Source organism: Cyanistes caeruleus, chromosome 21 (genome assembly GCF_971803275.1).
Source record: "Cyanistes caeruleus chromosome 21, bCyaCae1.hap1.1, whole genome shotgun sequence".
NCBI classification, from domain to species: Eukaryota; Metazoa; Chordata; class Aves; order Passeriformes; family Paridae; genus Cyanistes; species Cyanistes caeruleus.
The window spans coordinates 1,079,482-1,100,479 of NC_141721.1; the positions used below are offsets into that span (position 1 = coordinate 1,079,482).

At 45.4% G+C, this 20,998-nt stretch overlaps 1 protein-coding gene and 1 long non-coding RNA gene across 10 annotated transcripts in view; one reads left to right on the forward strand and one right to left on the reverse strand.

Annotated features, from left to right (window-relative positions):
* Window positions 1–20,998, reverse strand: part of AUTS2 (activator of transcription and developmental regulator AUTS2) — a 664,369-nt gene that overhangs the window by 179,210 nt on the left and 464,161 nt on the right. The window lies entirely within an intron of this gene.
* Window positions 6,679–8,878, forward strand: LOC147649586 (uncharacterized). Its single transcript, XR_015278552.1, has 2 exons — window positions 6,679–6,905; window positions 7,497–8,878. It is a non-coding gene; the product is annotated as an uncharacterized LOC147649586 (long non-coding RNA).

Consider the following 20,998-nt stretch of genomic DNA (forward strand, 5'->3'; position numbering starts at 1 on the left):
GATTTTGCTCACAGGAGAAAACCACACATAGCAGTACCCACGTACATGTCTGCAACAATCATTTTCACACCTTAAAGCCTCAGACTGTCCCTTGCCTTCACAGCTCCTGCTCACCTGGCTGTGAGAGGAATGGCACAGGTAACAGAGTGCAAACATCAACTCCAGAGTGTCACAAAGGGCAGGAGCTGCCCTGGCTCCTTCCCCACCTCTGAAGTTCCCCCTATTGAAAGGTATTGAATACAATGACTCGGTAATTCCCACTATATCCCTTTTTTATAATTCTTGCCTACCTTGCTTTTCACTGAAATTATTTACTGAAAGAAAAACACAAAGGCCCCTCCCTTTGCAAAGGTTGGGTCTTTGCTCGAGCCCACAGATTTTAACCTCATAAATATTCCCAGCTATAAGATCTTATTAAGAAGGTATGTCTCCCAAGAGCATAAAACCATCAAGCTGTAAATTTTATTTAATTTCCCATGAGATTTCCTAGCCTCATACATATAATTAGAGTGCAGTATAGAGCACTTTTTGTGTTTTGTCAATAAATCACTAGGGAACAATCAACGTTTAAGAGGACAAGCTTTAATGATTTTTCAGACCCCTAAGCAATCATGCCTGCTACAGTGGCAAGCTGGTCTTTAACTTTCTCTAACTAGGATTGTGGACTGTAATGTTAGAGAAGGTCCCAAACACTTAATCCTATTAGACTCCGCAGCCCAGACAATCATAGCTTATACCCTGGGGACATATTGATTTTGATTTGGTTGACAGATAGGACCAGCCAAGCTACTGTAGGCTATGCTTTATTAAGTGTTTACAAATTAAATATCTTAAGGTCTGTAACAAGCACAACTCTGTGGCACAGCCAGCTGTAGGTTGGCAATTACCTGTGCAGCTGGACAGAGGAGGAGTCTCCATCAGAGCACATCTGGCAGCAGCAGCAGTGTGGTGTGGTCCAGAGGCTCAGCAGGACACACAGAGCCCTGATCTCCATTGCAGCACAGCCTCTGGGGAACCCAGATCTTCCTGAAACACTTGTGGCAGAATATCTCAAGGAATGCCTCTGCCAGGAGGAACCCATCAGGGAGTGTGTCAGTGCTGAGCCATGACACAGGCTCTGTCATCTTTTTAAAAATCCCCCGTTCACCTCGCTTGTTTTGTCCTCTCTGTGCTTTATTCTAACTCACAAACTGAGCATCATTCCCATGCTGCTGCCACAGCCTGGATTTCCTCTGTCTCACTCAGCCTACCTGGCTTCTCTGGGAAGCTCCCCCTGCACAGCACAGACAGAGACAAACCATTCTTCCACCTGCAGAATGTCTCTGACTTTTGGAAAAACAATCCTTTTATGTGTTACCAAAAAAAAAACCCAGAATATATATATATATATATATATATAGGAGATGATTTAGAGAAAAAAATGCATACAATCAAATTCTTTCTTGCATGCAAACCATAAAATAACTTTTACACCTGGGAGAGCTGAATGAGTATATTCCTGATTTGGCATTATTTTACCCTTGACTTTGCACTGATGTCAATGACAGAAGGAGAAAAAATAACTGCAGAGAACTGGATGCAAAGAATTCATAAATTTCCTGAAAGAAAATATCTGAAAAAGAGAAATTGCCTTCCCCAGCTGCACAGTGCCTGGCAGTACACAGAACTCCTTGGGTCAACAGCCCAGGACGGCGTTTGTGTCCCCTGAATTACCCTTGTGATCTCAAGTGGAAAGCAGCTTATAGGCACTGAATGCACATTAAACACTTGAGCTTTCTGTCGTATAATTTGATAATCACACCAACTACACTATCAGGCTAGAGTCTCCCAAGTACTTTAAATATGTTAATGAAGCAAGATTTTATCTATAGTCTTATACAGCTTGCACAAATCTATAAATAGGCTTATCTCAGGGTTATTGCTGTTATAAATTAATTATGGAAATGTCAACCAAATCAGGTACATGCCAAAGGAGTAATGGGGAGAGCAGTGATTTGCAACGGAAGATTCAGATAGCGGGTGACCTGCATGAAGGGTTCACAGCCCCTGGCAGCAGTCCATGGGCTTTGGGGGAATTTAACCTTGAAGAATACACTTAAAATTGGTTTTCATATGAGTAACTGACAGTGGCTGGGGAAGTGGACTGAATTAGGGAAGAGTTATTGCAGTTTGCTGCTAGCATCTCATTCCTTAAGGCACAGTTGTTTCTTTTTGGGCACTGGGAGCTGCTGGATAAAGGGGTGGGGGTTTTCTAGGGGAGGAAAGGTGAGGGAATGCAGATGAGGGGCCTTGGTGTCAATTCCTCCCTTTAATGCACTATGCCAAAGCCATAGGACATCTAGGAATGATAAACAGTTATTTAAAAGGAAAATCCCAAGCAAATAAAACCACTGTTTTCCCACTTACACTTGAATATCTGTTTGTTTTAAGGACAACACCAAAAGTCTGTGAGTCTTGAATGTTACAAGAAATTTCAAATGTGCATCTAAGCCAAATGGCATCCTAAGAGGGATGAAAGACCTGCCAGAGCACAGCAGCTACTTAGGTCCTAAATGCCATATTCCTTCTCCTGTTTATTCTTTATCCAGTGCTATCAGCTGTGGACCCCAGCTCTGGATAAGTACCCTCACTACATCCACTGCCTCTCAACCTGAACAAAAAGATCACCATGCCCCAAGCATCTAGAATTCAAAAAGGAAACATTCTTTATTTTCAATAGTTAATGCATAATATCCTTTTACTTAACAAGAATAGCTTTTGATTTTTTTTTTGTTTAATTTCGGTTTTTCTTATCATTCTTGTAATAGGCTGATATCATTCTTGAGGCACTGATAAATTTTGTGTCTCACACCTGCAGCTCACCTCAGATACCTGGGACCAAGCAGACTCTCCAGGTGCTCCACAGAAATGATCAAACTGCTGAAGGATTTGCCTCTCTCAGCTGGAGGAAAACACTGCCAGGCATGCAGAGTCTCCCACAGCTTCAGTATTTACTGAGAAAGTGTCTGGGAGAAGAGGACTGAGATCCTCTAGGTAACACCCACAGTTCAAAGTGGGAAGACAAAATGCTCCAAGTCCTGATTATCTCAGAGCAAAATATTCTGGATTTTCTTCCTCTTATCTCTAATGAAGACGTGGATGATAAGACATGAAAGAAAGGTGAATGTTCCAAAGGACAGGAGACAGAAAGGATAAAAACATCAACAAGCCATTTATGGCCTATTTCCATTTGGGGGATTTCTCCTGAGTGCCACAGGAGCAGCATAGCCCCTGGACTCTGCTTAAACAGATTCAGCTGGTGAAAACAATATCTAAGTGGTGTTTAGATTCCCTTTGAGCTCTCAGCACTGAAAGAGCTTCAACCACACCCCACTCCTGCCCTTGGAAGACAAAAGCTCCACACTTGGGTTTGAATCCTGCGACTGGGGCAGCTCCACAAGAGCAGGGAACATGTGAAACTCTGCACTGCAGCATCTGCTGCTGCTCCTTTCCATTAAAATTAAAAGCTCCATTACAGACATTAAAATCAGATCTCCTAACTGCTTAATAGGTAGGTAATGGACTCAAATTCTCAGTGAAAAAGTCACAGTGTGAGGCAATTTTCTACAGATAAAGCTTGGCTTTAAGGATCTTGATAAAATGCTTAATATTTCCTGAGAAGAAACTTCGAGATTTCTAAATATGCCTACTCATTTCACTGCCATGGGGTGCTGCACACCATCACCCCAGTCAAAACCACACAAAACCTGCAGGAAAGCTCGTGTGGTTCCTCCAGTGACAGGGTGGGATGCATGAAATAAAGCAAGTGACCTCTGGTGATCTTGTGTTTTACACAGCAAATGGTCAGCCTTGCACTCCACCTCTACACATTTCTTTTGCCATGGAGCCCACAAATCTTTAAATAAATCTTTAAATAAATCTTTAAATAAAGCTCCAGATATCTGTGTGCTTCACAAGAGCATTGGAAGTGTGGCTCTCCAATGCAGCTCCAGTTGCTGGCAGTGCCCCAGGATTTGTGGATGGCAGCATGGGAGGCAGCTTCAGACTGTGCTGTGATCACTTTCCATCTCCTCCTGCCATGAATTTGTGGCACAGGTTCCACTTTTAGCTGTCCTGGCAGTGCTCTTATGGAAAGCATTTGGAGATTATTGGGTGATGCAGGACCCAGTGAGTCTGGAAATACTGGTCAAAATATCACCTCATACTCATGATCTCCCCATTTACTGCTCCTAAAATTTTAACTAGGCTGGAGTGGGCAGCCAGAGCTGTGGAGAGACTGCTGGAGCTCCATTCTCAATGACCTGGTCACAGCTACTGCTCATAAACAGCCCAGGGAGTGATGAGCAGCTCCAGGGCCAGGCTTACCCAAAACAGCCTAACGAGGACTCTGCTTACATCATAAAACTTTTGGAAGTGTTATATTGGCATTATAAAAGTGGAATGTATGTGTAGTGTATTCTAAAGATGTCTAAATGTTCACAATTTCACAAGAGGCTGTGGAAAAAGCGTTTCTCCCCCTCTGTTCTGGCTTCAAACGTTTTTCATGGATAATGGGCAGCAGAGGAGCACAGCCCATCAAAACAAGGGATCAGCCTGAGGTTGGAAAAAATAAACTTAATTACAGAAAAACCCCATGGACTGCACAAGGCTTATACCCAGCAGAGAGTGGAGCTCCACATTCATGATATCCAGATGCTGCCAGGGCCTGATCCAAACCCACTGAAAAGAAAGATTTCACTGGGCTTTGGATCACATTTGGTGCAGGTACAAGTAGGGTCATGCTGTTTGGGGACATAATGAATAATTAATATTGCCACTGAAAAGGTATGTTCTTCAAACTGGGGCTTGAACAAACTGTGCTCAAAGACTTCTGAAAAGTAAAGGAGTTTTTGCATATCTCAAGGTAAGGGAGGATCACACATCCCAGTTTGGATGTGTATTTCCCTTATGGCTCCAGACTAGCAAGAAAAATGCAATGAATAAACACAAAATGTGGAAGGAGGGGAGAACCCACACTATTGCACCACACTGAATGAGGTGACTTAAACCTGGTATTTTCCATTAAAAACACACTTTCACCATCTCTGAAAAAAATACACTTCACTGCCGTTTAGACCTCAGCAGCAGTTCCAAAGGAATGTAGGGTTTTCTGCCTTGCAATGAAGAAGGACTGTCCTGGAAGAGCCCGAGGATGAAGAGGCAGAGGTCAGGCAGTCTGCCTTCCAGCCTGGCCCTGAGGATGCACAGTCTCTGGGCACATGGAGAGGGGCAGAAGGTCCATCTGACACTCAACAGGTTCATAAAGCCATTTTATTCCCTTTATTCTCCCAAAGCCTGTGCTGTGCTGGCCAACCATGTTCTAATTAAGCAATGGTGGTTTCAGCACAGGCTGTTTCCTGGGGATTAATGACCAACAGAGAGGCAGTTGATGATCTGAGGCCCATTAAAGCCAGTTAGTCATTAATCCCCAGCTAGAGCCTGCATCCAAGCCATTACAGATGTTATTAGACTTGGGGACAGGCTTCTTGTGTGGATGCATTTATGGGTCTGAGCACCTGATGTGGTTGTTATAAGCTGGAGCAAAGGAGGAAGAGACATTTCTGATTATGAAGGTTTAAGCCTCAGAACACCAAACTTCCTCCCCGAGTTCAGATAAGCTCCCTAATCTCCCTGCAACTAAATGACATTAACTTGAAAGGGAAAAGAAGGATTATCTATTTACAAGAGATACAAATAAATAATCAGAAATGTAAGCTTCCACTTGTCAGAGCATCACACTGTCTACCAACACTTTGTTACAGAAATGATTAAAAATACAAAAAAAAATACAAAAAGATGAGAAGAAGGAATGGCTAAAGGCCAGCAACACAAGGCAAGGGTTGCTCCCCTCTGTGCCACACACAGAGAGCAGCTGGGCTCTCCTGGAGGAGCAGTGGAGCCAGGGATGCTCCAGGAAGCAGTGCCTACATCCCAGCAGGATCAGTAGCATCCTCTGATGAAGCACACAAGGGATATTCCAGCTTGCTGCTCCCTCTGGGCTGCTGATCCCCTCTGTGGGATGAGGAGTTAATGAGTGCCAGGTGCTTCATGCTCACTAAAGGTTTTGGGGCAGCTTCCACCAGAAGATCAAGGGCAGTGGCAGATTCCAGCTAATCTGTCTGTACAAAGTTGGTGTGATTGGTTCTACTGCTGCTAATGCCTGACAGACACAGCCCCTCTGTGCTCTGAACCACGTCCTTGTGTGCTGCTGCCTATTAATATCCTCTGCATATGTGACACTGGGGGAGGCTGTCACTGCTTTGTCACTCACTTGCCTTTCCCTGTCACTGGAGAATATATTCTTCTCTGTTCAAATCCTAACAATAATCCAGGTTACACATTCTCCAGGCAATCCTGGCAGCTAAGTGGACCAGACAGAGCTGGAAGAGAAGGAAGAACGAGCAACCATTTTATGTCTTTGAGCATGTGTAATAAAAATATCTATTAACTCCAGCACATAGGTCAGATTTCCTTTAATTACAATATTGGAAAGAGGAACACCTGAAAGAGCAGTGTCACACATGAGATCAGGCTCCCCTGCACGAGGAGTGTGAGGTACTATTGATTAATGAATTACTGCAGGTGGAGGGACTGTTCTGATCCATTTGGCCAAATCAGCACAGGAGCAGGTAATAAGTTGCACAGGTATAAATTGCCCCCAGCACTCTGGTGTGCAGACAGGTTCACCTCACAAAAGAATACTCACAGCAGTAAAAAATAAAATAAAAAAAAAATCCAATTAGTGTCTAAAAATCCCAAGACATGATAGTACTTGGGGAAAGAAAAAAAAAAGAAAAAGAAGAAAAAAAAAAAAAAAGAGGGGGAAAAAAATCCCCTCTAAGGCTTGATACCTTGACAACCAACAGGTAATATTTTGCTTTTATTGTCTACAAAGTAATGAGAAAGTGAGAAGAGCTGTGAGTGCAGGTGTCTGTGTCTGAGGGAGGACTGACACCTCCTCATTTCAGCTCTCCCAGTGCTTGTTCACTGCAGTGGCAGCAGGGATGGAAAGCACTGCCAGCTGCCCTGGGCAGGGTCAGCCCCCAGGGAGCTGCTTCCCCTGCCCAGCACCACAGCTGGGGCTTCAGGGCAGAGAAAAATCCCCCCCACACAGCTCTGCCACAGAGGAGCAGAGTTCCCATGGGAATCTCCTCCTGGACCCTCTGAAGAACATTTCATTCCCAGTTCATGATTCATCTGCCATCTCCAGAGGAGCTGGGCTGTGCTGTGCTGCCTGCAGAACCACAATCTGCTCCCCCAAATGCTCGTGGCAGGTGATGGGGTTGCCCCCTGTGGTCCTTCTGGATTCTCCTGGCCAGCTGCAGGGTGACTTGGTGCTTGTGGGCATCTCCAGCACTTGGAGAGTCAGGCCCAACAGGGCTCGTGACAGATCATTCCCTCCGCAAAATCACACGGCAAATATTTTTTTTTAAGAATCTCTGGCTTTTGCATCACAGGTACAAATCAGAGACTGCTTCCTCTCTGCTGTTCCTGTGCCACACATGGATCAGGAACCCAGCTCTGCTGGATCTCTGCCCCTCAGGCTGCTCTCACTCCATCACCTTTTGTGTGACCCAAACAATCTGTTCTTCAGTGCCCTACGAGAGCTGCTGCTGCCTGCTCAGTACACAGCCAAGTGGAGGGGTTCCTGTTTTATTCCCTTTGAGTCTAACAGAGATCGAAGCTTTCAAGAGGAAGAGACCAAAAGAGAGACAGAAAGAAGAAAAGAGGAATTTTAAACCACCTTAGGAGATCTGGAAGTTGGCTTTTCTGTACATATCTCTAGCATAATTCACCTTGACTTCCTTCAGCTCATCAGCTGAACTGGAGGAGACTGACTCACACCCCATCAGAGACTGCAGCTCCTCCTGAGGAACAGCTCCTGTCTCTGCTCTCTGGGACAGGGACAGACCCAGGGGAAGGCTGGAGCTGGGTCAGGGAGGGTTAGGTTGGATTTTGGGGAAGGTTCTTTCCCCAGAGGTGCTGGCACTGCCCAGGGAATGGTCCCAGAGGCTGCAGGAGCTGCCAGGGATGGCCAGGTGGGATTGCTGGGGTGTCTGCAGGGCCAGGGGCTGGATTGATGATCCCTGGGGGTCCCTTCCCACCCAGGACATTTGAGGATTCTGTGAACTGAGGACTAGGTCTGGCACAGGTTATTATTGACATCATTTAACCCCAATGCATCTCATACCCAAAAGGAAGCTCCAAAGATTTTGCTTCTGCCTATGTTTTGGATAAATCTGAACACTCTGCCCAGCCACCTGCAGCACTGGGTGTTTCTGCAGAACAATTCCCATGAGATTTTTACCCTCATTGTTTTAGTGCACAGGACAGAAGAAAGAAGCCCTGGGACAGCTTTGTGCTCCCAGCTCCCCTCCATGGAGGAAGCACCCACCTGTCCATGAGAGAGTCACTTCTGCTGCCAGCAGAGGCTCCTGGGGGCTGCAGGTGCCCCAGGTGTCACAGCAGGGATGGGGCTGTGCCTGGCTGAATCCAGGCAGTGCCAGGGAAGGGTGGCCTGACCCCAGCAGGGCAGGGGAGAAGCACATCCTGCACCTCACAGCCTCAGCCCCCACCGTGGGAAGGGCTTTCCAAACACCCTGGGGAAAAATTGCACATCCAGCAGGGGAACAGCCCCTTTGGAAGACAACTGTCATTAGCAGCCGAGCTGCCTCACCTCTGCCCTTTGCAGGAGAGAAAGAAATTATCCCCAGGAGCTCCTCGGCGAGCGGAGCCTGTGGCACATTCCACCTCATGCGTGTCTTGTTTATTCTAAGTGGAGCTACAAATCTGTCGAGTGAGCATTTTGTTTTGATTAAAAATTAATAGCTGCTTTTGACCCAGGTGGATTAATTTCACTTTCACTGAGTATCAAGTTAATTGACACAAACTACTGTCAGGTGAAAGAACCAATTAACAAACTGCGAGGAGGACTCCTCTCCCCCTCCCTCCTCCTCCTCTCCCCCAAATGTTGTTTTGACTGAAGGTTTTTTTTCCCCTTTTAATAGAAAAAAAATTATCTCAGCAGAATGAGATTAATTACTTAACAAAGAGAGGAACAAAAGGAATGGAGGGTGGGGTGCCAAGCCCAGGTGCACTGGCAGGATGCTGCAGGGCTGGAAGAGGGGTCCTTGTTCTCACCAAGGATTCTCAGTCAGCAGGGCTGGGAGCATGGCTGGGGCTCACTGCAGCTCGGCAGAAACCCTTGGTAAGGTCCCCAGGACAGGAGAGGAAGGACATTGGGACAGAGAGGGACAGGATCCATCAGGAGACAGAACAGGAGCAGCGTGAGCCACACCAACCTCCCGTTCCCAGGTTTTGTACTTGAACCAGGAGTTCTCTGCAGCAATGCATTACAGACAGCTGCATGCAGCAGCCTGGGAAAATCCCAGTGGTTCCCTATTTAATGTCTGTTAAATGTGAGGCAGCCCAGGCTGGTTGAGCTGCAGGGATTGTGTTCCAGAGCCTGGAATGGGAAGGGCTGGCACAAGGAGCTGGGAGCAGCCACACCAGCCATGGCACAGAACTGGACGTGTGCCCTCGGTTCCCAGGCTGTCAGCACAGCTCTGAGCAACTCAGGGGGACATTTCCTATAAGCAAAGTGACTTGGACTTCCAAATATCACTTTAAACTGCCTTGTGCCAGAGGAGGTAAATCCCTGCAGGAAGGAGGAGGCACAACAATCATGTTGGGTATGCAACTCCATTAAAATTAAAACTAGCTGGGCTGTCTGATTTGCTTATGCCCTTCTAAAAATCCCATAGGAAACTTATTTATATCTCCAGGCATCCAAATGCCATCTGAAAACCTCATCCTTCAGAATTCATGTGATTTGGACACCTCAGCATTGTATGTCTATCATGAAAATTAAATATAGTCTCCTAGATTGTCTGGGTTTAAGAATCCATTCCAAGCTGCTAATGCTGTGGCTAAAGTTTTATTATAGAAGTTGCTTAACTAGGCAAATATCTTCAGTTATATATTTTTCCCCTTTATATACAGAACTCCTAGCACTTCATTTATCCTCCTGAGACTGTTTGTTCAAATCATTCTTTTACATCCTTAGCCACTATTCTACCCCAGGGACCAGCTACAAGCTTTTGCCATTATTAATTTTTTATTCAAAGAAACAACTAGAAAACCTGGTGGGGGTGGGAGAGGAGAGAGAAAACAGGACACAGATTTTGCCCAGACCACCTCAACTGGCTTCCTCCTTCACTGGGACCTCATATTCTTTCTTGCACCTCTCCCAACCTTCCCCAAATGCTGTTTTTATTGATAAATGATGGTAATGATGTGCACTAGTGCAGTTTTGGTCTCTGCAAAGGGAAAGCACCGACTGTGAGCTCCTCACATACACAGACCTTGAATTTATACACAGACACAATGAGAGGGCTAAAAGAAATATCTGAATAAAGGTGTGAAATACCTACAACAGAGACAGAAAGGGTTTGCAAAAAGCTCAAATGGGAGCGTGCAAACGTTCCCCTGCCCAGAGGGGGCCTGGCTGCCCCCTCTTTTTGTAGCACCATCAATTCATTAGCAGAGCTGTGCCTGAAAACCCTGCCACTGCACCACGTGTGTCCACTCATTACCTGTGGCCTCCAGTGATCATCTGCTGGTGAAGGACTACAAACACACCTGGCTGCTCTGACAGACAGAGAAGCAAGGGAAAATGAAAGGAGGAAATTGCAATTCAATTCAGTGCATATGGAGAATAAAGAGCCATCGTTTCACATGCACTGGCTTATCCTTCCCTTTGGTTTATGTTAAAAAATATACAGTATTAGCTGCCCTTTCCTCTGGGGAAATGAGCAGCACAGGTAATGGAAGCCAATAAAGAACTGTCCTGTGTTACTGCAATCTGTCTGCATTTAGGTGATTCCTGTTCTGTCCCACATCTGACCAAGGGGGAAAAGCAATTGTTCAAACGAAACCAGGTGACAAATCCTCCCAATCATTTCTTCCCTCCACTTCTTCACAATCAGAACTCTGAGCTGAAAAGCCACAAAGATATCCCAGCACTAAGCACTTCAACACTCCTGGGAAATGTTTAACATAAGGTAACAAACCCACAAAGGATCCCACGTTTCTGAGAGGACATCAGATGAGATCTGGCTGGCTACTGAATATTAAAAGAGACACAGAAACCCCCCTGCAGATGAATTTGCCATAGCATAACCCTTCTCATGGCAGAACAGAGTGGTTACACTCCCATCACCTTCCTTTAGACTTTTAAACTACAAGTGATTCATGTCAGAATGTGCAAAAAGAGGTAAGATGCTGGATTTGTTAGGAGCAGGACCAGGAGAGATTTGCTCTGCCAGGGAGAAGTGCAGTTCATGAGATGGATTGCAGGTTTTACTTCCCTGCCCATCACAGCCCTGTTAACTGTCCTGACACCTGAGCAAGGGCACGGAGATAATTTTTTATCCCAGATATAAAAATGGGGCAAGAACAAACATGCTCAGGTTTTCAATCAGGTCTCAGCCAGGCAGCCTGGCAGTGTGACCTGAACTGTGACTGTCCAAGGGACACAAATGACACAGCCCTGGCAATTCAAATTTCAGGAGCTCCTCCACTGACTGCAAATTAAAGGAAAGGGTCAACTTCATTTAGCACTGACTTCTGTCTTCATTTCATGCTCAGAGGATGCACTCAGGCTAGAGCCTTAGCTGATGCAAATCAAGCAAGCTCAGTAGCAATCAGTGTTGGGCTGATTTATAACAACTGCAAGTCTAGCCCCTTACAAGGTCAATATTAGCAAAAGAAAGAAGGGGATGTGAGGGTACTTACTGTGGATTTTAAAGCAAGACACTCCACACTGGGGGAAGAGCATCTTCCATGAGAATCTTTCATTATGCTTTTATGGTGCTGGGAATCTGTAACTAATTAAAGTAACTAATTAAGGAGCTCTTCAAAATGTGCTTTATCTTGAATTCCCTTTTTCCTGCTTCACTGTTTCATTGTTCTTCATGTCCTTAGAAATTTATCCAAGTCCTGTAGGCAGCAATCAGTTAAATAACCCTATGGTGGTTTATTGCTCAGCATTTTGCTGGGGCCTTCTGCCTCTAAGCCTCTTACAAACGTGAATTTGTGTTTCTGTGCTTGTGAAAATTTGCTTAGGGGTTTTATTACACAGTGATTCCTGAAAAAAAAAAGGTGAAATAAAGTATCTGTCACTATACCTAGTTCTCAATTGGTACTGAAATTAATTATTTCCACCCCTCTCAATTATTTGCCAACTTTACTGAAATCCAGAAAAGTGCAGTAGCTGGTCATTATCTAAAAGAGAAAAAAAAAGGCTTTAACAACATCTACAGACAAGCATGAATGCCTCTGCTAGAGGAATGTCTTCCTAACTAGTCCTGATATTTCAGGTAAGTGGAATCACTTGCCTAATTACCTGTGGCCTGGAATCTTTCTCTGCTGCTGAGTCCTGAGTAAGCAGTTACATGAAAAAGCCCTGAAGTTCTCAAATGAGAATCCCTAGGAAGCCTCATTTGATTGATTTCCTTCACTTGGATGGCAGAGGTAAAACTCCCTGGTGTGACACAGAGAAATCAGTGCTGATCCACAGTCCTGACCAGCAGATCCCAGCCTGGAGGGCAGAGGCAATATTCCTCCCTCAGCACCCACCTGCCACAGCCCTCCCTGCTCAGAACACAACTGAACAGCTCAACATGTGAAAGGAGTTTTTTGTTTTACAGCACAAGGTCTGGAGATGAGGCTGAAGCCAAAGCCCAGGTTACTTTATGTGCATTTTTCCTGGGTGTGCAGACTACAGTTTACAATGATGAGAAATCTGAGATGAAAAGAACGTGGAAAACACAGAAATTACTACAGCTTGTATTTTGCTTTTATGTTGTATCCCAGCTTTTCAAATTTAAAAAACAAACAAAAAAGGCCCAACCACTACAACAGTTCTTTGCTATTCCTTTTGTAGTTACTGGCAGTGGCAGAAGTATGAGATCACACTTTTAAAATTGTTCTCCCTCACCTGGAAGCAGATTGGCACCTTTGCCATTGCAGAGATCCTCTTCCTGTTAATAAAAAGGCAATTTCTTTGGGTAACAAAGCCATGGACTTCTGGCAGTAAGCCAGGAAGCTTAAAGAGAAACCTTGAATTCTGCAAACATAATAGACAAGGGACTCAGCTTAAGAAAAGATTTCATCTATCAACTAACAAGAGGCTGGGGTCATGAAGTAGGGTATTCTTTATACTTGAGAGACTGAGCTAAAAGTCTTAAAAATGTACAAGGAAATGCTGGCTGGAATGTTCTCCCTGTGTAACAGGCTGAGGCTTCCAGGAGGCTTATCATTCCTCCTGACAGTCTGACAGGACTGTGTAATACAGAAGTTTAGCAGTGTGGGCAGGTTAAATTATACCAGGCAGGAGAAATCATTTCAATGTGAATCCAAGCGTTTACTCTTGTCCACTTCCAGCTCCAGCTTGTTATTCTCTGCAGCCCACAGCTTCATGTTTTTAGCAGAAAAGCTTCATTTTGAAGTGGATGTTATACAGGGGGTGCTTTGGTTCTAGGACCTGCTGTTTTCTCACAAAACATCCTTAACACACCACTTAAGTGTGACTTGGTTCCTGCTCATCTAGTAATTTTCTATGTGTATTTCTATGTATTATTCTATGTATTCTATGCATTATTCTTTAATGTATTTAGCTAGTACGGCAGATATTGTGGTAAACAGATTATATATTGAGCAATATGGTTATGGGAAGTTTTGACTAAACCTTAGTGAATTTATGTAGAGAAAACAGTCTTATGAATAAGAGTGAACTTCCAGAAAAGTGTGCCATTCCTGTGTGAAAAAGGGCAGAGTAAAGAGCATTTTCAGCTCCAGTCCTTTATTCCTACTGGAAAAACACACGACAGTGCCCAGCTCGGCCCCCTCAGTTATTTCATGGAGTCACAGAGAGGACTCTGATTTTTCTCCCTGTCCCAGAAGAGCAAAGCATCAGCTTTCCTGCTTTTCCAGAGAATGGCACACAGCCATTGCCCCTAAATCCCAAACCCAGGAAGGAAACCAGTCCCTCCACCAGCTGTGCTTAGAGAAACCCCTAAAGAAATGTGTCCCCAGAGCAGCAGCTGGAGCTAGAGGGTCTTTAAGGTCTCTTCCAATTCAAACCACTCTGTTTTCCCCAGAGCCTGGAAAGCAGGGTGACCCCTATCCCCAGTGGTATTTTTTTGTGTCATTAGCACTTTAGAATAAGTGGGCACTAATTATTGGTAAATTACAATAAAATTTACACCGAATTACATGCAGCATCTGCATTAGTAGCCAATGAGTCCATTCTGATTAATGCTACCACAGGAAGTAGCAGGGAGTGTGTAATGATTTGCTACAGCAGCTCACTGAAAGCTCTTTAGTCAGGTTTCCCATTAACAAAAACAAGCATTAAATTACCTAAAGACAATCATTAATTTAAATAAGTATTTTATAACCGTACATATAAATCAGGCCCAGAAAAGAAACAGAGTGAATTCCCCAGCTGTCACATCAGCCAAACCCCCAGGAATGCACAGTGCCAAGTGGTGACCTCTCATTTTCCTGCCCCAGGACCCCCAGAAATCACAGGCTGGGTGAAGAATCGCAGATTCAGGGATCCCACTGTGGATTTTGAGGGGGTGAATCCTACAAGGCACCAGTCAGACCTGTCAGACCCCTGGGCAGGAACCCCCAGCAGCCCTGGGGAGGCTCAGGGAGTAAAGCTGACAGGTGATGAGAGAGAGAAGCATCAGAGGATCCTGAAGATCTCTGACACCAGGGTCCACTGCTGGTCTTTAGAATGTTCTGGAGAACATCCTAACCCTCACACAGCCTGTCCCTTTGGCACTCAGTGCACTGTCCCATTCCTTATCCCTCTGCTCTGGACTGCCTGACACCTCTCCCCATCTCCTCTCCTCTCCTCATCATGATTTTGCACAACCAACCAACCAAAAAAAAAAAACCTCTAAGTGCATGAACAGGAATCCCCAGCAGTGTCCTGGCATCACATAAAATTGCCATCAGAAACCAGGTTTCCTAACTGAGGTTTCTTGTAAACATTTGGTATGTACTGTCCAAAATTCACCTCTATCCTCCTTCCCTGTCTCTGGCAGGGAATTTCTGCTCAGTTTTCAGAGCCAATAAAGCAGCCATCTATCAGCCCCTGAAACAAACTCTACCACCTATGTGTTGGCAGAAGTTCACAGTATGAAAATGTTTCATTCCTAGAACCCTTTCTCTGAGATTATTATGGACTATCACTCATTCTTCACTTTGTCTAGGACCTGCTAAATGTTTCTCTATAAATTCATCACTTGCACATTCAGAGCCATGCATTAAGTGCTCAGTTTTTCCCTGAAAGTAAGGAATTTGATATGATACATAAGTCACCATAAACTCCACAGGATTAAGTGAGTTATTGCATCTTACAGGACAACTGGTTCCTACAAATAATACCCTGGAAAATGACATTATCGCTCAGTGATTTGGTTCAATCTGATTGCTACAGTTAATGTAATAACGTAACTCAATTAGGATGCTTTTGTTATGAATGAACAACCTTGTTTAATATTGTCTGCCTGTCCAGAGTCAGCTGGAATGGGATGTTGAGGCAGCCTGCAAAGCCCAGAAATTCAGTAGTGCATTTTCTGGAGAGGGATCAGCATGAATTAGAAAGCCCAGGCAATTTTTAAAGACACAAAAGTCTTCTTGGTGTTTCCTACTAAAAGAAAATTACAAACCAGGCATCTTTTTAATGCCTTCCAGTGAATCCAGACTTTTCACAAGAGGTCACAGGAAGGTTTGAAAGAGTCAGTGCACACAGGCTGCCCCTCATTTCCAAAGCAAAGCACGTCAGGTTCACCTTAAGCCAATTCTTCCACGTTCCCAGCTCCCCAGCAGCTCCCAGTGTGCCACATCGTGGTGTGCTCACACTGGGAGCCTGGGATAGCCAGCCTGGCATCAAACTTGTTCTGAGCTTTTCCTGTGTGGAAAGGAATCCTCTCATCCTCTCTCATCCTTCTGAGATGCTTCCAGCACATTCCTGGAGTTCCCCACCAGCCCCAGCCAGGGTCAGGCACACTTGCACATCTGCTTTTCTAAAAGCTCCCTGACTCTCAGAACATCCCTGCCTCCTCTACCTCCACAACCATCTCCTTCCAGCAAAGAACCAGGGCTTCACTGGGGGGTGACAGAGCAGGCAGATCTGGAAGAGGGGATTCCCTTGGCTGGCAATGCCAGGAGGGAGGAGGGAGGAAGAGGTTTTGCCAAGCCTGCCCTGGGTGACAGAAGATGAAAGGCCAGAATGAATTTTACTCTGCTGGTACCTGCAGGCCCAGCCCTAACTCAAACCTTGTGCTGTTCTCCTCACTTCTGCCATGTTTGGGGAATTTCTGGAATCCAAGAGACACAGTAGCTGTGTTACAGCCCTGCCAGGCCCACAGTACCCTGCCTGAGCCACATGGAGAGAAGTATTTAGAGAACCAGCACAGCCCTTGCTGGAATCCTTCTCAATCCATCGGTGCATGCATTTAATTTCCTGTCTCCTTGTTTTCAGCCTGTCCTTGGATATGTTTGTGAGAAACCTGAGACAGTTACATGTGTTGTGGCCTCCAAGACTATTAAAGCCATGAAATAACTGCCATAACTTTGTTCTATGTATTTTTTTTTTCTTCTCTCTCTAAAGAAACCTCCAAAGAAATGTCTCACCTTCTCAGTTCTCAATCCCAAGCCTTTTTCTTTTCAAGCAGAAGTGAGAACAGACATTCCAGAATGGGGAGCATGCCTCATACATGATTATAAAACCTGATTTGTTATGAAAAACAGATGTTGCTCAAGAGCATAAAGTGTATATGAATATTATGCTTGAATAACGTACAGTCCTTAAAGAACACTTTGTATAACCTAGATATGGCCAAACTCCAAGATGCACAGACTGAATTTGTGTCTGTCTGCACACACACAGATCATACCTGCCCACTCATCAATCCCATTAACACACCTCCAAAGCTCAGACCTGACCAGCAGCAGCTCCATGGGGGTGTGCTGAGCACAAGAATTGGGGCAAGACAAGAATCTGTCTCAGGACACAGATTTCCTTTCAGGACATCTCATCCTTCTTTTGTGTGGAGGGCGTACAGACACTTGTGCAAAACAACAGACACAACTTCTCACCCTCCTAAGAGATCTCAGTTCAAACATTCTAAGTTAAGTTTAAAATCCTCATCTTTCAGGACAGAGAGAGCACGTGGGCACATGCACTGTGTGCAGACACAGACACACACATCTTCCCTGAGCTGAAATCACAACTTGCTACGTGCAGGATCAGAAAACCACTCTGTGATTTCATTCACTCTGCGCCAGTGGCAACTGGAAGTGAAATCCTGCCTGGCATTCCCACGTACACCCTTCATGGAACCACTTTGATAAAAGTTTTGCTGCATATGAAAAGGAAGATGTAACACTATAAAGTGAACAAGGAAAACTATCTATCATTTGGAATGTCTTTCTTACTGTGATCTAAGCTGCTGGGAAGGCTTTAGGAATTTGCATGTTATCCTCAGAGATGTCTGAAAGTGTCTCTTCTGTTTCTGTACAGCACTGAGCACATCACCAGCTTTAATCTTTAATCTCTTCCTCTCTCCTCCCCTACTGAGAATCAAATCCTACAATCCAGGCACAGGTAAAACTCTTGGGCATAATAAAGTTTGGCTCCGAGTGTTGCAATTAGGATGGGAATATTTATTGTCAGGAATGTGTTATACCAAAAAACCCCAGCAAATCAGTATCACATCCTGAAACTCAGCCCTGGATCACAGAAACAGAAAGGTTTGGGCTGGAAGGGACCTTAAAGCTCATCTCATCCCACCCCTGCCATGGGCAGGGACACCTTCCACTATCCCAGGCTGCTCCAAGCCCCAGTGGAGTGCACCTTGGATGGAAGGATTGAACGGGGAAAGCTGGGAATTCAGGGATGCCCTGGAGCTGGAATGGGATGATCTCTAAGGTCCCTTCCAACACCAACCATCCCATGACTCTGAGCCCAGACAATCTTCCCCCGACAAGCCCATGAGCCACTCACCCCAACCCCCTCTTCTCATCTCACAGTGAATACAAATGCAATTAAACACTTTAAAAGAGAAAACAAGAAAGCTAAAGAAACAAAACTGAAGTTTTTCCATTCTTCCTCCATCTGCTAATTCACAGAACAACAGAATGGGGATAGAGGAGACCAACTTGGAGGATTTCAAACACACACAATCCCTGTTTACCTTACACAAACACGCTCTATAATGATGTACCTTTGGCCTGAAATTATTATAGATTATTAGTGTGGGGAGGAGAGCTTGTGGGCAGCATGGATGTGTGTTGTAGATATTTATAAAACCACCAGGAGGCTGCAATAAAATTATCATGGGGTATATATTATGCTTTTTCAAGAAGCATTTAAAACCACTACTATGTTCAACCTCTCCCCCAAGTTTCCTCAGCACACATTTCTCTGTATAGCTATACCTCTAATTTGGAATGTCAATATATATAAACAGACACATTGCAAATAATGTACATCTACATAAACAGATATGTTCAATGAAAGCAACGTCTATGATTTTCATAGCAGGCATGTGCAGACACGAAAACACATGCTGCAAAATAATATACATGCAGATAAATTATGGCTGGCATTCTAAGGTCCTGTACAAGTACAGTAATTGCTTATATAAAAATAACAAAAAATTAAAATGCTGGGCATAGGTGGGTCCTGCTACAGGTGTAAATATGACTCTGTGCAGATGCACAGAGCACAGAATCAAGTGCAACACAAGCACACACTCGTAACATCAGCTTTTGCTGCATTTGCATATTCCGTATTGGTTATGCATCATGCTCCGTGCCTGGTACACATTTAACACGTCCCATTCCACAGCCCTGCATGCTTTCTGCTACCAGTTCGACTTTTCATGCAATGGTTTTATTTTTATCCCCTGCAAATGACACTTTTTAGGCCCTGAGCAGTGTCTCAAGACACTGATGTGACAGCACTGGGGACCCTCGGAGGGGCATCAGTGCCAACCTGCCCTGGCTGTGCAGCCATTCCTCACTGCCAGGAGCTGGGCCCCTGCCCTGGGGAGAGCAAAACCTGCTTGGGCCATTGACATTGAGTATCCTTGGTGCAGGGAGTCAGGACCTGGGGGTATCCATCACTGCGGCTGCCTGCAGGCAGGCTGGAGCCAAGGAACTTGCCCGAGCAGCTAGTAAAATTTTAATGCACTCTGTAGTGTGGTCATGTCATACTCAGTTATGGCAAATAATCCCAGATGCCTGCAGAGGTAAAATGGAGCTGTAATGTGCTTGCCTCCTAACCCGAGCTGACAGCAATGATGTACGACTACCATTAGCGGAAAATATCACTTCAACTAACCCATGATCCAGCTCCGCTAAGGGTCACATTATCCATGAGGAACAAATTACACTCCCAAAGTAAATACAAATTTTCTACACGAAATGGGTACAAAAAAAAAAAAAAAAAATAAAATAAAGGGGGAGGGGAGCAGGAGGAGAGGGCAGGAGCCCACGTTCCCTGAGCCAGCGGTGACAAAGGACTGGCCCCAACTGCGAGTGCTGCCAAACACAGCATCCTTCACTGCAGCATCCTTCATCCCTGCATCCTTCATCCCCGCATCCTTCATCCCCGCATCCTTCACCACAGCATCCTTCACCACAGCATCCTTCACCGCAGCATCCTTCATCCCCGCATCCTTCACTGCATCCTTCACCGCAGCATCCTTCATCCCCGCATCCTTCACCACAGCATCCTTCATCCCCGCATCCTTCACCACAGCATCCTTCACCACAGCATCCTTCATCCCTGCATCCTTCACCACAGCATCCTTCATCCCCGCATCCTTCACCACAGCATCCTTCATCCCCGCATCCTTCATCCCCGCATCCTTCATCCCCGCATCCTTCACCACAGCATCCTTCACTGCAGCATCCTTCATCCCCGCATCCTTCACCACAGCATCCTTCATCCCCGCATCCTTCATCCCTGCATCCTTCACCACAGCATCCTTCACTGCAGCATCCTTCATCCCCGCATCCTTCACCGCAGCATCCTTCACCACAGCATCCTTCATCCCTGCATCCTTCATCCCCGCATCCTTCATCCCTGCATCCTTCACCGCAGCATCCTTCACTGCAAACAGCTCCTGCTCACTTTATTGACTGCGGGGGGCCTCTGTGCCGCACCGCAAATGAATAAAAAGGAGCCTTATCTCCCCTCCTAATGGGCCTTAAACAGTAAGGAATAGCTGCTGATTGCCAGAGCCTCACTAGCAGGGGGAGGCTGGGTGATCTTTCACCCCTGGGGCAAGTTTAAGGTGCTGCATTTTCCAGAGTTGAAAAGACAACACCTGTACAAATACTCAGCGTAAATCGCCCTTGTGGGAAACATCCCGGCTCTGCAAAAATAGTTTTTGGAGTAATGCTGAGGAATGATTTCTCTAATCCTACCCTTAGCCAAAACAAATACATGCCAAGCAGTAAGACAGCAGTATCCCACGACCTGAAGTAATTGATAAAAATTGGGTTCTCAGCCACTGTTTCCCCTGGTTTGCCAAAGGTGGTGGTTGGTGCCCACCATGCCAGGAGTTCCAGCTCCCTCGTGAGCAGTGCTTTGCCCTTCTGGAGATGTGATGTGGGGAGGGCAGGGTCCCCAGCAGCCCCCATGGAAGCCCATATTGCCCCAGAGCCCCTCCAGGATCCTCAGGGCTCCCCAAGGCCACAGCAGCTCTTCCCCAGGGGTTCCTTGCTGTTCCCATGGAGAAACATCAATGTCTCACACCACCTAAGGACACACAGCAACTTCTTTCTTTTTACTATTAGACAGGGGATGACACACTTTACATTTTGGAGTTTTCCTCTGAAAACCACCCCCAATCTTCCTATACCTGCA